General features: G+C 35.8%; 1 non-coding gene and 2 pseudogenes across 1 annotated transcript; 1 reads left to right on the forward strand and 2 right to left on the reverse strand.

The window, feature by feature from the left end:
* The first annotated feature begins 4,689 nt into the window (after positions 1-4,689).
* Positions 4,690-5,639, forward strand: LOC119517303 (annotated as a pseudogene).
* Positions 5,640-9,513: 3,874 nt separating this feature from the next.
* On the reverse strand, positions 9,514-10,461 carry LOC119518181 (annotated as a pseudogene).
* A 4,750-nt stretch (positions 10,462-15,211) lies between these two features.
* LOC119518340 lies at positions 15,212-15,317 on the reverse strand. The gene has a single exon (XR_005213730.1). It is a non-coding gene; the product is annotated as a U6 spliceosomal RNA (small nuclear RNA).

Consider the following 15,317-nt stretch of genomic DNA (forward strand, 5'->3'; position numbering starts at 1 on the left):
ATCCAAAATGTTCTCAAATATCTTTCCCTGTAACATCATTTAAACCTTTCCCTCAATCCTTTCTAACCTGCCTGGTACCCACATGTTGAAACATCCACTTGAACCAATTTAATTTAAACTAATCTTGAAAGTAGACCCCAGAGTCTAAAAATGAATTCCCTGTGTTTCATATTTATAGGTAAGAAGAATTGATCTTAGGTCCCTATGAGTTAAAGAACTATTTAAGTAAAAAGCCATTAGGTTTAAACCCTCTACCTACTATCATTGTTTAATTATCACTATCTCTTCACTAAATATTAATTCAACACCTAAAATTTTGTGAACATCTCTACGGGAGATACCAAGAAGAAGCTGAAATTAATTCAGTCTTCAGGCCATGTAAAGTCCAGTAAAAGAAAATGAAAATTTAGAGAAGGAGGCAATGGCCATAAAGGAGGCAAAAGAAATTGCCATGCAGAGGGAAAGCTATTCCAGCTGAGATCATGAAAAGCACTGTTATGCAAAATGCTTTGTGATTATGAAGACAGGAGCACCTTTACAACTGCCCTAAAATTGATCCCAATATAATTACTGGTATAGTGTGTTTTTACATTTACCAAAAGGTTCTTCATGCATCTGGTGATTAACTCATAAATTAGGAATCAACCCGTTAAATGTGACTTTTGTGAACAAATCCAGAAGGAGGCATAATGATGTCTCATGGGTCATTTCTTGATTAATGCTTCAGGGATGATGGTCTCAAGGTTAGTCATTCAAGTATATATCTTACCAATTCTGAGATCTTTGGAGAGGATAAAAAGTCACTACACATTACCGGTAAGTCTGACCTATTTGAAAATCTACAACTCCAAACACAAAGCATATCACATTGTTTGCTATCTCTCTACTTCCTCTTATCAAATGTAGAATGAATTTGGTAGTGACTATAACAATTTCCACACTAAGTCAAAACCACAGGCAGAAAAACCCTGGACCTTCTCTGACAAAGAGGGCAGGTGAATTGTTACATCAGTATTAGGAAGTCAGGCAGGACCTGCCACTATCCCTCTTTCCATTTGAAAATTCATAGCTAGAAATAAGCTAAGGTTTAGAGTAGATTTACATGTTGGGCATCCCATGGAATTCAAAATTTTGTAAAGATAATTCCATTATATGTTAAATGAACCTTTTCTAGGGCTATCAGAACTGATTTGTGTTATTTTCTTCCAGGGGAATATAGTTTTTCTACTTTGTTGATGTTCCTTTCAAATATTGCTATGTATTTTATTGATCTTTGGTCTGAAGTTCTCAAAAATATATTCTCTACTCCTGAGGTTTTCTCTTGTTTTTTTTTTCCTGCCTTGTATATAGAGCTTTAATTCTCCCTTATTGTTTACATATCAGGGTTCTTTTCAAAAATTCTGTTATTTAAACAGAATGTATTTATAAGTTTAATATAAATGAATATAAAATTCACTATTTATATATTTAATTGTTAATCATCCTCTGTTAAAAGTCCTTAATCCTTCCATTTTCTCAGTGGTCTACCTCTAGGAAGGAAAGAGCAGCACTGAATGAAAGAGAAGGTCTTAAAACCATGGTTTTAGTCTGTTATGGAGATGTATATCATTGAGTGTCATAGCATGTAACTGCAATTGAAAAACTCTTAGCACAAGTAAATTGGGCTGGCATTTAAAAACCCAGAGCCCTTTAGTGGGGATAAGAACATATGAGCCTTCCTGCCTGTGGTATATTGGGTTGGGTACCCTAGAAATGGCATGTTCTTAATCTCAGTCTGAGTTCCTGTGGGTGTGAACCCAGTAAATAGGATCTCTTGAAGATGCTATTGTCAGTTAAAATGTAGCCCACTGAATGAGGGTGGGTCTTAATCCAGACTGCTGGAGGCTTTATAAAGAGTAAGCCACAGGAAGGAGCCTGAAACCAGAAGTCAAGAGTACTTGGAAGAGAAAGGAAAGGATACTGCCTTGTGACATGAGGCAAGGATACAACCCAAGGAACCCCAAGGATCTTGGGTAGCCAGCACCAGAATCTTACAGACACTGAGGAGAAAACATCACCTTGTGGATGCCTCAGTTTTGGACTTCTAGACTCAAAACCACGAACCAACAAATACTGATTGTTTAAGTCAACCCTTATGTGATATTCGTCATAGCAGTCTGGCAAACTAAGACAATACCTTCCTTCCCTATTCCAGCACATTACCTGAAAGGTAACTCTACAAATATTCTAATTTCACAAATGATGTTTCTTTATGGGTGTTCCGGAATCAAATCCTTTAGCTGTGTGTGAAAATAGGATGGTGTGACCATAGATAAGAGAGTTTTCTTCTTTTCTTTCCTGTTTCTTGAGTGAGTGAGATAGTTTCATGGAAGCTCTCATGAAAGGATCCTTTTACAAGCTTTCTCAAAACAGTGGAGCAAGTTAAGGGTTAAAGTCATAGGTTGGGGCAGTTTCATCTTTATAACTGATGGAGAAAAGATTTTTGAACATGGATGATGGCAAGTTCTATAACTGGGGAAAGGGGTACTTTTTGAGAACATCTCAGAATCCATTCTAGGGGGGGAAGACATATGCTATCAGAGGGGAAAAACGATGTGAAAGCAATGCTTTCATTTGGCCTAAACAAGGCCATTCCAACACATGCCTGTGACTTACCTTTATGTGGAAGGTTTGTTGTAAACACTAATGTGTATCCCACCTGGACTGGGCTTGGGTGGGGGACAGGCATCAGTGTTATTTTAAGGTCCATATTTGATTCACAGGAGGTGTTATTAGAAGAGAGAAATAAATGAAGTGACGAAGGGAGACACTTAATGTCCTGGAGAAAGGACATTCTCGGTAGCAGGAATAGTAAGTGCAGTGGCTTTGAAGTGGGAATGTGCTGAGCATGTTCAAGGAACAGAGAGAATGAAGGAGAAAGTGGTAGGAAAGAAGCTTTGGAAAGGTAAAGGGGAAGGTATTACATAGGCACCGATAGTCCATGGTAAAGTGATGAGCTTAGGTTTTAGCTCAAGCTCAAGTGATGGAAAGACATGGACCATTGTAGTTAGTGTGCCAGTTTGGATATATTATGTCCCCCCAAAAGCCATGTTCTTTAAGGCAATCTTGTGGCAGCAGATTCATTCATGTTGATTAGGTTGGAATCTTTTATTGAGTGTTTCCATGGGGATGTGACTCAATCAACTGTGGGGCAAAAAGTTTGATTAAGTTATTCCCATGGAGATATGTACCCTGCCCTTTTAGGGTGGGTCTTGATTTAATCACTGGATTACTATAAAAAAGCTCACAAACAGAAGGAACTCAGAGCTGCTGAGAAGAGCATTTTGGAGAGAAGCTAAGAGCTGACACTGACACTGACACTTGAAGATGCTTAGACACGCTTGGAGATGCTAGCCCAGAGTTTGCTCCAGGCAAGTTAAGAAAGGATCCCAATGCTTAGATGCACAGGAGCTGAAGAAGCTGAGAGAACCAGAGACATTTTGGAGAAAGCCATTTTGAAATGAAACCTGGGAGCAAAGGAACAGCAGAAGCCAGCCACTTACCATCCCAGCTGACAGAGGTGTTCCAGATGCCATTGGCCATTTTTCAGTAAAGGTATCATCTTGTCCATGTCTTAGTTTGGACTTTTATGGCCTCAGAACTCTAAATTTGTATTTTAATGGATCCCCTTTATGAAAGCCAATCCATTTCTGGTGTTTTACGTAACAGCAGCATTAGCAAACTGGAACAGTCAGTAACATGATGTTTTATGTTTATAAGAAATCATTGTCTGGTGTTGGCCAAATAGAGATTTTCAAGCATGGAATAAGGGAGAACATTGCAGTAGCCTAGGCTAGAGATGATTTTATCTTAGACCTCATTGGTAGCAGAGGAAGTGCTGACGAGTGGCTTCTGAATTCATTGTAAAATGTTTTGAAGGCAGAGCTGATGAGTCCTCCTAATGGTTTGGATGTAAGATCTATAGGAAAGGGATTGAGATTAAAGGGGATATGGTGAGATAAAAGAAGAATTGTGAGATAAAAGATAGAAAATAAATGGAGAAACAGTTCAGGTTTTCAGTTGATAATCTGGTATGAAGGTGCTGGGAAGCCAGCACACACAGGAACTGGAGAGATTCATTGCTGCTGGAGAGAAAGTCAGAAATGGGAAAGAGACTGAATAAGCATAAATTTATATAGAACAAAGAGCTGAGACATATGGCTCTTCTGAGATGAATGGCCCTCAAGTTATATGTGTTCCCCAAACTTAAAAGAGGTTTCCCTTTGATGGCAATGATGCCAAATCGATTCAGAATCACCCATTTGTCCCATTCCTCCAGCATTTCTGTAATGATCTTACTGTGCCTTGAGAATAAGGAGCCCAGATTCCACAACTTATTAAGGTTCTAATGGGCTAAGTCAAATCCCACATGTGATGGCAGAGTTAAGCTAGGAATTGCAAAACAGCCTGCACAGTGTGGTGCATGGACCTCAAAATCTGTTTTCCAAATATATTGACTACCTTGATCTATGCCTCAAACCTTGGTGACATCTCTAGTAATTCCTCTCTCTGTGAGGGAATTCTTTTAAATTATCTCCTTTCAAAACCAATGTTTTTAAACTCTCATTGTCTTTGGCTCTCCTTGAGCTGCATACAGTTTACTTCTCTTTTAATATCTAGCAAATTATTCTCTTATTAGAGAATCTGAAGATGAAGGGATTTCCAAAACGCAATGTTACCAAGGCAACTGAGTTTATTCTTCTGGTGCTGACCAGCTGGCCAGAGCAGCAGTCCATCCTTTTTGTGGTGTTCCTTTTGATTTACCTCATAACGCTGACTGAAAACTTTGGGATGATTTTGCTAATAAGACACTCCCCAGCTGCAAACCCCCATGTAATTTTTCCTTACCCATTTAGCATGTGTGGATATGTTTTACTCCACTAATGTGTCTCCTCAGATGCTTGTTAACTTCTTGTCTGAGAAGAAAACCATTTCCTACGCTGGATGTCCGGCACAGTGTTTTGTTTTTGTGACCCTGCTCCTCACTGAGTATTACATGCTAGGTGCTATGGCCTATGACTGCTACGTGGCCATCTGCAATCCCTTGCAGTATAGCAGTTGAATGTCCAGACCAATTTGCATCTGCCTGGTCACCTTCCCTTACCCGTAGAGTTCCATGGTGGGTACAATGCAGGTAATATTGACCTCCCACCTGTCCTTTTGTGGACCCAATGCTATCAATCATTTCTACTGTGCTGACCCACCACTCTTAATGTTGACATGCTCTGACACTTACATAAAGCAAACCGCCTTGTTTGTGTCAGTGGGGATCAACCTCAGTTTCCCTTCTTATCATCCTCATTTCATACATTTTCATTTTTATCACCATTATGAGAATCCATTCCAGTGAGGGGCAGTACAAAGCTGTCTCCACCTGTGGCTCCCACCTGACAGCTGTCACTATGTTCTATCAATCCCTATTCTGCATGTATCTGAAACCAGCGAACAAGCAGTCTGTGGAACAAGGGAAAATTGTAGCAGTGTTTTGTATTTTTGTGAGTCCCATGCTGAATCCATTTATCTACAGTCTGAGGGATAAGGATGTGAAACAGGCTTTGAAGAGAGTGTTCATGAGAAGTCTTGGTAAAATGGAGAAAAATTCAATTTCTACAGTTTTCCAATTAAAAAAAAATGAGTCTCAAAACCAATAAAAATATCTGCTCCCCCCTAGGTTCTGTGTGAATGCAATTCTCTGGAATACCAAAATATGCATAGTTTGGAGTCAAGTGAAGTCAAATAAAATTATGTATGTGAAGTGTTGATAGGAACACCATAGCAGAAGACTTCTGTTTATGATAAAGCAGGGCCATGTTTTCAGTCTTTCTCAAAATTTCAGTTCCAGCTCTTTAGTTAGCAAGTAAGCCCTGAGTTTCACTCCTTAGGCCATCATATTGAGTATCACGGAGCTAATCTTACCATCAAAGCGAGGAGATTTAAAAATTACTCCTGAATAAGAAATAAGATTATAATTTATATTCATCTGATATGTTATACTTTTACCTTTAATGAAAGCAGATTAAGTATTCAAAAGAAACTACTATTTCTAATTGCAGATTTTTTTCTCATTTTACATTTAATTCATTCTTGACATGAAGTTACTGTAAATTTGAAATTTTATGTTTTACTATTTCAGCACAGAACCTAATATATTACATGCTTTTATGACATGATTTATTTCATCATTTTCCTTTACTCAAAAGAGATTCCCTTCTTAATGGGAGATGCCAATTCCAATTTATATTTTTCTTTTCTCACTGAGGGGTTTTTATTATTGTGTCCCTACAATAATACCAACAATTTTTTGTTATTTAATTTTGTTTATAAAATTCAATGCCTACATTTTTGCCTACCCACATACTTTCTCTAGTATGCATGAAAATGTTCTTTTAGTGTTTTATAGTTAAACTGTAACATAAGTACCATAACCACATTCCAGATGCTTTATATTCTTTGAAATTAACTTTTTTCTTAAGTGAATAATGTAATTTATTACTGATATGCTACAGTCTACTATATCAATGAGAGGACGTTTTCATATGTTTCTCTCTCTGAATGAAAGTCCTCATAGGTATAAGCTATTGCTTCTAATCAGTTACTATACTAATATAGATTGCCACAATTTCTTTTCTTAATCATTTTCTGCTGACTTTTGGGGGATGTGTGAAACCACAATGGGTACTCTTGCTTCACTACATCCTCAACAGTGTTGGCAGTTCTCATTTTCTTTGTAAATGTAGTAATTTAATATATATAAAATCAACACAAATCATTCACGGGTCATATAACATTTGTGGGAACTCAAGTTCCGTAGGTTTCTTTTCCTCCTAATGCCATTGTATGCTACTGTGATGATGATGTTTAAGATCAATGGGGGAAAAACACTAATTTCCAGGAAATTTCAATTAAGTACATTTATGAATGAAAGTGAGAGTTTGTGTTCTAGATTAAGAGACTATAGGTTTCGACAATAATTCACTCTTGTCCTTAACAGACAAATAAGCATGTATTTACCCTTGAAGGTTTTCAAACTATTCAATAGCTCCATTGATGTTTTTACATGGAGAAAAATCACAGAAGCTTGAATTAGAAGGAACCATCTAATTCAAAGCCTTTTATGGAACAGGTTTTTAACTCTTTGTTATTTCCTACTTTCATATTAAGTCCCCAAAGTTAATAAATAAAGATTGTTTTATTTTGTATTCTGGAATCTAGATTTTCCTGGTAATGCACATTTTTTTTTAAAGTTTTTGTTGCCTATAAAACCAATAATTGTGCATTATGGAACATTTTCCACATAGATATACATAATTCATGCTTTTCCTTAATCCTACTGTTTTACACAGTTGCTTACAATGTATGTATTTTGTACCCTACTATTTTCATTCTCTTTGGCAGGGAATTCCATAAATAACATTTTATTGACTGTACAGCATTCTAATTAAAATTTTGTCACCCAACATTCACTGAACATTGTAAATGGGACTAATTCTTTTCAGTTTGTTTGTGAGGATCAAAATAAATAGTATACAAAATTAGATGTTAAACTACAATTAAATCATCTATAGTAATGTTTATTCAAGTTAGTTTGTGCTCTATCTTATCTTTACAGAGCTTGTGAGTTGCCTTTCACCTAAAGATGCTCATAATGAAAAAAAAAGTTATAAACAGAAGTAAATAAATAGAATTAAAAAAAAAGATAGACTACAAATATTTCCACCATTTGATTTAGGAAAGTTGCCAAGATTTAGCTTAAATTTATCTCCTGAAAGCTACAGTAGTTCTCAAAACAAGAAAATATAAAGAAGCACACAATTATGTAGGCAAAATACAGACTTTATTTCACAGTGACTCCAAAATGCAGTTTTCAAATGGATTATAAATTAGAGAATTAGATCATTCTGGTTGCTAGGAGTGGAAACACAACTGTTTGCTTAACAAAATGAATGTTTGTTATAAAATAAGGGAATATCCTGTGGACTAAAGGATGGTGTCCCCCAAAGGAAAAGGGTGAAGGAATTATACTATCCACAGGACCCTCTGAAAATCACTTACAAAACCCTCTGTTGTCTCTCTGCAATGAGGTAATCCTGTTGCCTAACTCTCATAACCAAACATCGAACAAATACAAGCAAACAGCTTTGTCATTTAAATATTATATTGTAGTCACTTTTTTTTCAGTTACTATTTCTGAAAGAGGACCTTGATAGGCCCAGCCTTGTTCAATCAGCTTTGATTTTAAAAGATCCCCATCTTTTAAAAGATGGGGACCAATTTTATAAAAATTACTGTTCATCTGAGAGATTTTCTAGAAAATAAATTTGAACACTTTATAGTAAATACAGTACTGGATTTTGTATGAGCATTTCTATAGTTATGCTAAGAGTGCAAAATATTAAAATGCAGAATATTTAAGGCAATTTAAATAAGATTTAAATATATATTATTCAATATACAGCCATTTGGTTGACTAACAATGCAGGAATTAATGTGTTTGAATTATGTATCTCTTCATATATTCTTCCTAGCAATTGTTTTTCTCAATGGAACTTTGATAATTGTTGAACCAGCCTTATCTACAACATTTTGAGTTGGATTAAGTCAATATTTATTAAAATTATGGAGTCACAGACTCCTTTTTGAACAAAAGGAAACATTAGGTCTTTTCCTCCAACACATATACTAATCTGTGTATGATTTCAGAGCATTATTGTATATGCAGAGTCAATTAATAGACCTGCTTGTCTCTTAATAAATTAGCCCAAGTCAGAGCCTCTATAATTTTATTTATTTAAATGCCTGGAATGCCATTATACTGCATAAATGATTTAATTTGATCCATACTTTTGGGAACTCATAAACAGATGTTGACAACTCATTTTCATAAATTGATATCCATCACACTAATCAAAGGTTAATCAAACTGTTTGTCACATGAGTTTTGGGAAAACCTGGAGAAGCTTAAATCTATGGTTGACCTATATATTTAAAATTTTTTCTGAGCATTCCTAGGGATTAGGCAGGTCAGAACCATTGTCCTGTACCACCCATTGGATTAGTAAGTATTTTCATCATTAAAATAAAAATTCCAAAATAGTCACCCTAAATTGAACCTCACTAAGGATCTGGAGTCGTAAAATTCAGAGGACATAGATTTTCGATGTATTCATTAGGAGAATTTTACTAGAAAATTCAGGACCAAATAAGTGAAACATTTAGTTATTATATGGAATTGTGGGATGTCAACCAATTTATTTTGGGAAGATCCCTGCCAAAGAAACCATTCTTAATTAGAATATTAAAGTTTTCATTAAAAGGATGTGGCTTTAAAGTGTTAATTTGAAGTTAAATAAGCTAAAATGGTCATCCAGAGTTCATGAAAATAAAAAAGAAACATGATACCAGAATAATAAGTTTGTCCTTCAAACAGCATGATTATGTTACCACAGAACTTACTGGTTACAAATGAGAAGACACTTAAATTGCCATTTTGTGGAAGAGAATTCCCTTGACTTCTTGCTGCAAGGCACAGATCACGTCCTTGTTCCTTAGGCTGTAGATCAACGGGTTCAGCATTGGGCTCAGAAAAGCATAAAAGACTGCAATTATTCTGGACTCCTCTACGGACTTCTCAGTCGGGGGCCTTACATACATGCAGAAGAGAGTTCCATAAAATATGTTAACTGTTGCCAGATGGGAACCACAAGTAGAGAAGGCTTTATGCCTGCCTTCAGCAGAATGCATCCTCAAGATGGTTGCAAAAATGAAAAGGTAGGACAAAAAGACGATGAAGAGAGAACTTGAGAGTGTAAAGCCAGCAACTACAAACATTGCCATTCTTTTGACAGAGATGTCAGAGCAGGCCAACATTAGAAGAGGTGGATCAGCACAGTAAAAATGGTTGATTTCAAGAGAACCACAGAAGGATAAGTGAAAAATCAACAGTGTCTGAGATAGGCCATTGAAGAAGCCAGAAGCATAAGGGACTGTGACTAAAGACTTGCAAATGTGCTTGGACATTTTGGTATTGTAATGAAGAGGGCTGCAAATGGCCACATAGCGATCCAGTCCCATTGAAGCCAGGATATATAACTCAGTGATCCCCAGGGCAATGAAGAGAAGACACTGTGTGAAGCACCCAGCATAGTAGATGGTCTTTTGGTCTTAGAGGAAATTGTACAGCATATTTGGAGTGATGTTGGAGGAATAGCAAATGTCTACAAAGGAGAGGTGGCCCAGGAAGAAATACATGGGAATGTGGAGGTGGGAACTGGTTCTGATCAGCACAATCATGCACAGATTCCCCACCAGTATGAGTAGGTAGATCACCAGAAACACCACAAAGAAGTTCTTCTCCAGCACTGGGTCATTGGTGAGCCCCAGCAGAATGAATTCGCTAACTGTGGTGTGATTTGGAGAGGACATTTTCTCATCCTTTGAAAACTGAAAATAGGAGGGAATTGTGAGATTTACATCTGATCTTCTTTATTTATTCCCTCCATTTTATCATTGTCTCATCAATCTCTTCAGCCATGGATAATCACTGTTTTTTCACCAATCACATTATTGTAACAACATAAAACATTTTCATTCTACATCACTGTTACTCTACTTCTGCCTCTGTCTTTCTTTCCTTCTCTCTCAATCTCTCTCACAGACACACAAACATACACATGCACATGCACAGATGTACACAAAATTGGAAACTGCATATTTTTTTTTTTTCAAATTTCATGGGAAAAAACTGTCAAAGTGGAAAGAAAATTAGACATCAAAAGCAGCAGTTCCCTGGAATCTTCTAAATGGGCAACTGGAGGGTTGGGTCTCTCAGGATCCTCCATCTCTGTCATCCTCTTTTGCACATGCAAATTAACAGATAATTGTTCATTGCAACCTTTCCACTTGAAACCCAACATTATCTGGCCTTATTTCATCAAAAAAACACTGACCTAATTAATTTATCTCTAGATATGTTGCTATATTGTCTCCCTTTTTTATTAATTGAGACAAGCATTTATTCATTTACTTTCCATCATCTGATTTCTACTTGTTCTAGGATCTGGAGTTACAGCAATGAACAAATTCCGTTACTTGGGAGGCATATATTGTAGTAGAGGGAACAGATAATAAACAAATATAAAAGATTATATAATATAATGTCAGATACAGGCAAGCACTGTGAAGAAAAATGCTGGTAAGTGTGTGTGCAATGAGGATGCTTGAAGAGCCATTCAGAGGAGTCTTTTCTGAGAAGGTGGCATTGGAACAGTAAATAAACCATGCAAGTATCTGGCAAGAGTGAAATTTTTGGTTCCCATTTTCTGTACAACTGAACCATTTGTGAACATGTTTGTTTAGGGAGTACAGAAAATGTTCAAGTATAGCCTTAGATTCCAGTTCTAGCCACTCATTTTTCATTCATTCATTGTGAATAGAAGATTGAACTGCAAATAATCTTCAAGTATTGCCCCCAGGTCATTGTTTATTTAGTTGTCAGATATACAGAGGAAAAACTTTGCATATAACATTAGATTTTTTAGAGATGTAAGGAACTATTATTAACATTTGAATAGGAAAGTCATGTGCAATTGATGAAAATAATGATCTCCCACATTTGTGGAATACTAACTGCCACTGAAATGAACAAGATGAATTTTAAGTATACAAATGGAGAAAATAACATACCTGTAAAAGTTGACAATGTATTTTGCCAGTCAAAGGTGGGAAAGATTTATAATGTATCCTTTAGGTATATTCCCGACAGTATTTTATGAATAATTGCAAAGAAGCAATTAAAATATTCAATGCTCCTCAAGGGCATAACCTTAATTTGATGTTTTGAGGGGCTAGATTCTCCGTTGAGGCTGAAATCCCTACCCAACATTTGTGTAAACTGCTTGGTACATGAGTGTCTGGATCCTTAGCATATTCAAAGAAATTAGGCACTGGTTTCAATAGGATAGAAGGAAGAAAATATGTGTAGATAAGTTTTCTATATTTATTCAGATGCATTCATTTTTTCTTTGAAAATGCTGAGGTGAGTTCAACTAAAGAGTGTCATAGGTAGGACTGTGTGGCTCATGAGAGATTTGAGGACAGAGGTCAGTGTTGATAGCAGGAGAGTGACATAACCAGTGGAAGGAAGGATAAGTGCTGGTCAGATCTGAAAATCCTTTGGAGGATGAACTTTATGAAATTATACTGAACCAAACCTATTGAGTTAATTTTATCAACATTCTAGAAATCAAAACCAAGCTTGAGAATGAGGTTCAATCCTAAATTTAATGATTAAAGATAGTGTGAGTAGAAAAAAGAATATTGGAATATTATCTGGCAATGCATTTCTTAAAGGATAAAGGAAAACAAGAGACACTGTAACTTGCCTGTGTCTTCCTGTATACTCATTGTTCTAGGTCAATAAAATTAATGAGACTAAGTATAGTCTGTCCCAGACAGGAGAGGTTTCCCTCTCTTTAACCACCTCCACATGAAAGATTAAACTGTGAGAAACCAGCAGGTATAAAGCTATATTAAATATTAAATATCTAATCATATCAATATTAAAATATACATTGTTACAACCAGTGAAATTTGACAAGATTTGAGTATTCCCTAGCAGTTTTCTCAAACTGAGGTGGAAAGATTACTATCTTTGTTTCCTTTCTTACACAAATGAAGTAATAGAATTGAAGAAAAATCCAATGTTTCTGCTTGAAATACTTCTATGGAATGAAAATTACTTGTAGGATTTTAGAGTTGGTGGCCTTTATTGCGTGACCTCTTAATGTGGAGTTCCTTTGTTTTGCATAACAAGTAAAACTTTTATATTAGATTCTCCTTTGCACAGGATGTTACCTTCTGATTTGAAGAAAATTCATACTGATAATTTTTAAAAAATTAATACTTTCCTGATGTTCATTAATACATAGACACAACACAATAAATTATGAGTTTATAAACTTACTTTCCCAAGAAGACAGGACTGCCTTAAAAGTAACTGAGTGTTACTTTTAAACAATAATGCATTAGGTATTTCACATCTGAAGGGGCAGAGTATCCTGAGTTAAGTTTCTGTCACATGACTGGAACTCATCATAAAAGAGGGTGATAAAAAGACTTCAAAAATTTTATTTAGTCAGTAACATGACGTTTGTGTTTATAAAACATCACTAGCTGGTGTGGGCTAAATAGAGGATTTCAAGTGTAGGAGAAAGAAAGGAAAACATTTTAGTAGCTTAGGCAAAAGAGGAGTTTGCCTTAGACCTGACAGGTAGCAAAGTGTTGATAAATGGTTTTCAGATTCACTGTATAATATTTCAAAGGTGGCGCTGACAAGAACTCCTGATGCTTTGGATTAATCCGGTTTGAAGGAACTGGGAAGGACAGAACCAAGGGACTGGGAGTGTTTCAATGCTGCTAGATAAGTGGGAAATGACAAAAAGATTGAATGAGCCTGTAGAACAGAGACTGAGACATTATGACCCTTAGAATGATATACTTCCCAAATTATAGGAGGTTTGTATGTGTCAGCAATGATGACCCAGAATCACCCATTCATCCCATTCCTCAAGTATTTTTGTCATGATCTAACTATGGCAGGGCCATATTTGAGGATCAGGAGCCCAGAGTCCATGGCCTTATTAAGGATGCTAATAGGCTAAGTCAAATCCCATATGTGTTAGCAGAGTTAACCTGGGAGTTGCAACACAGCCTACACAGTAAGGTGCATGGACCTCAAAATGTCATTTTCAAATGTGTTGCCCACATTGTTCAGCAACACGAACCTTGATGCCATCTGTTATAACTCTTCTACCTCTGAGGGAAATCTGTTTAAATATTCACCTCTCAAATCCAGTGTATTTAAATGCTCATTGTTTTTTTTTTGTTTTTTTTTGTTTGTTTTTTTAGGGGAAGGGAGATTTATTGCTTACTGGGTACGGAGTTTCTGTTCGAGGTGACGAAAAGTGGTGATGGTAGCGCAACCTTGTAAACGTAATTAACACCACTGAATTATATATTTGAAAGTGATTAAAATGGGAAATTTTAGGTTGTATATATGTTTCCAGGATTTAAAACAAAACACAGAACTGTACAACACCGAGTAAACCCTACTGTAAACTAGGACTATAGTTAATAGTATAATTATAATAACATTGTTTCATCAATTGTAACAAAGGTACAACTATGCAAATGTTGTAATGTGAATAGCAAGGAAATGCAAAATGTGAATAGCAAGGAAAACTGTGTATGTTGTGGAGTGGGGGTGGGGTAAGGCTTATATAGGAACTCTGTACTTTCTCCATGATTTTTCTGTAAATTTACAACTGCTCTAATTTTTTAAAAAAAGAATTAAGGATTAAGGAGAAAAAAATTTTTTTTTTAATTTGGGTAATGGATACGGGTGATAGCACAATATTGTGAATGTATTTTATACCTCTGAATTGTACATTTGAAAGTGATTAAAATGAGAAATTGGGAAATTTTGAGTTTTATATATGTTACTACTTTAAAAAAAAGGGAAAAAAGGGGGGGAAAAAAAAAGAATTCCTCAGTGCCCAAGTCTTGCATCCATAGATTCCAATTTAATTAGTCACAGGATTGGGGCCTGGGCATCATTTTTTTAAAATCTCTCCAAGGGAGCCTAACATGCAGCTATGATTGAGAGTCTCTAAGGTAGAGAAATACTCAGCTATGTGTCCTGAAAGGTATACCCAAGAATATTCATCGCAGAGATTGTTTATAATAGCAAAACACTGGAAAAGACATAAAGATCCATCAGTAGAGATTTAACTAAATAAACTGATACATTTGTATTATGGAATACTAGCAGTCAAATTGAAATGGGTAGATTTATATGTACTAACTTGTTAAGATCTCTGAAAGATTATTTTTAAGTGAAAAACAGCAAATTGTAAAATGACTGTTAGTTTGTTCATACTTTTGTTTATCCCCTCAAAAGTGAAATATTTCTCTTTGTTCATAAGTATGTGAGGTATAGAGAAAGGCCTGGAAGAGTTTGTACCAAATTGATTACAGTGGTTAACTCTAGGGAAGGGGTGATATTAAACTTAAGTCAAGAAGGGTTTTCGCATTATCTATATTTTTTAGAATTGTTACAGTGAAAGTGTCTTAATAGCCTATTTATTCATTAAAGTACATTTTTCCATTTTTAATTAAAAATATGTAATATTTTGTAAATTTGCATTGCATCCTTCCACAGGGGCCATGCTAATTTCTCCGTATCGTTCCAATTTTAGTATATGTACTGCCAAAGTGAGCAC

Source organism: Choloepus didactylus, chromosome 21, assembly GCF_015220235.1.
Source record: "Choloepus didactylus isolate mChoDid1 chromosome 21, mChoDid1.pri, whole genome shotgun sequence".
NCBI lineage: Eukaryota > Metazoa > Chordata > Mammalia > Pilosa > Megalonychidae > Choloepus > Choloepus didactylus.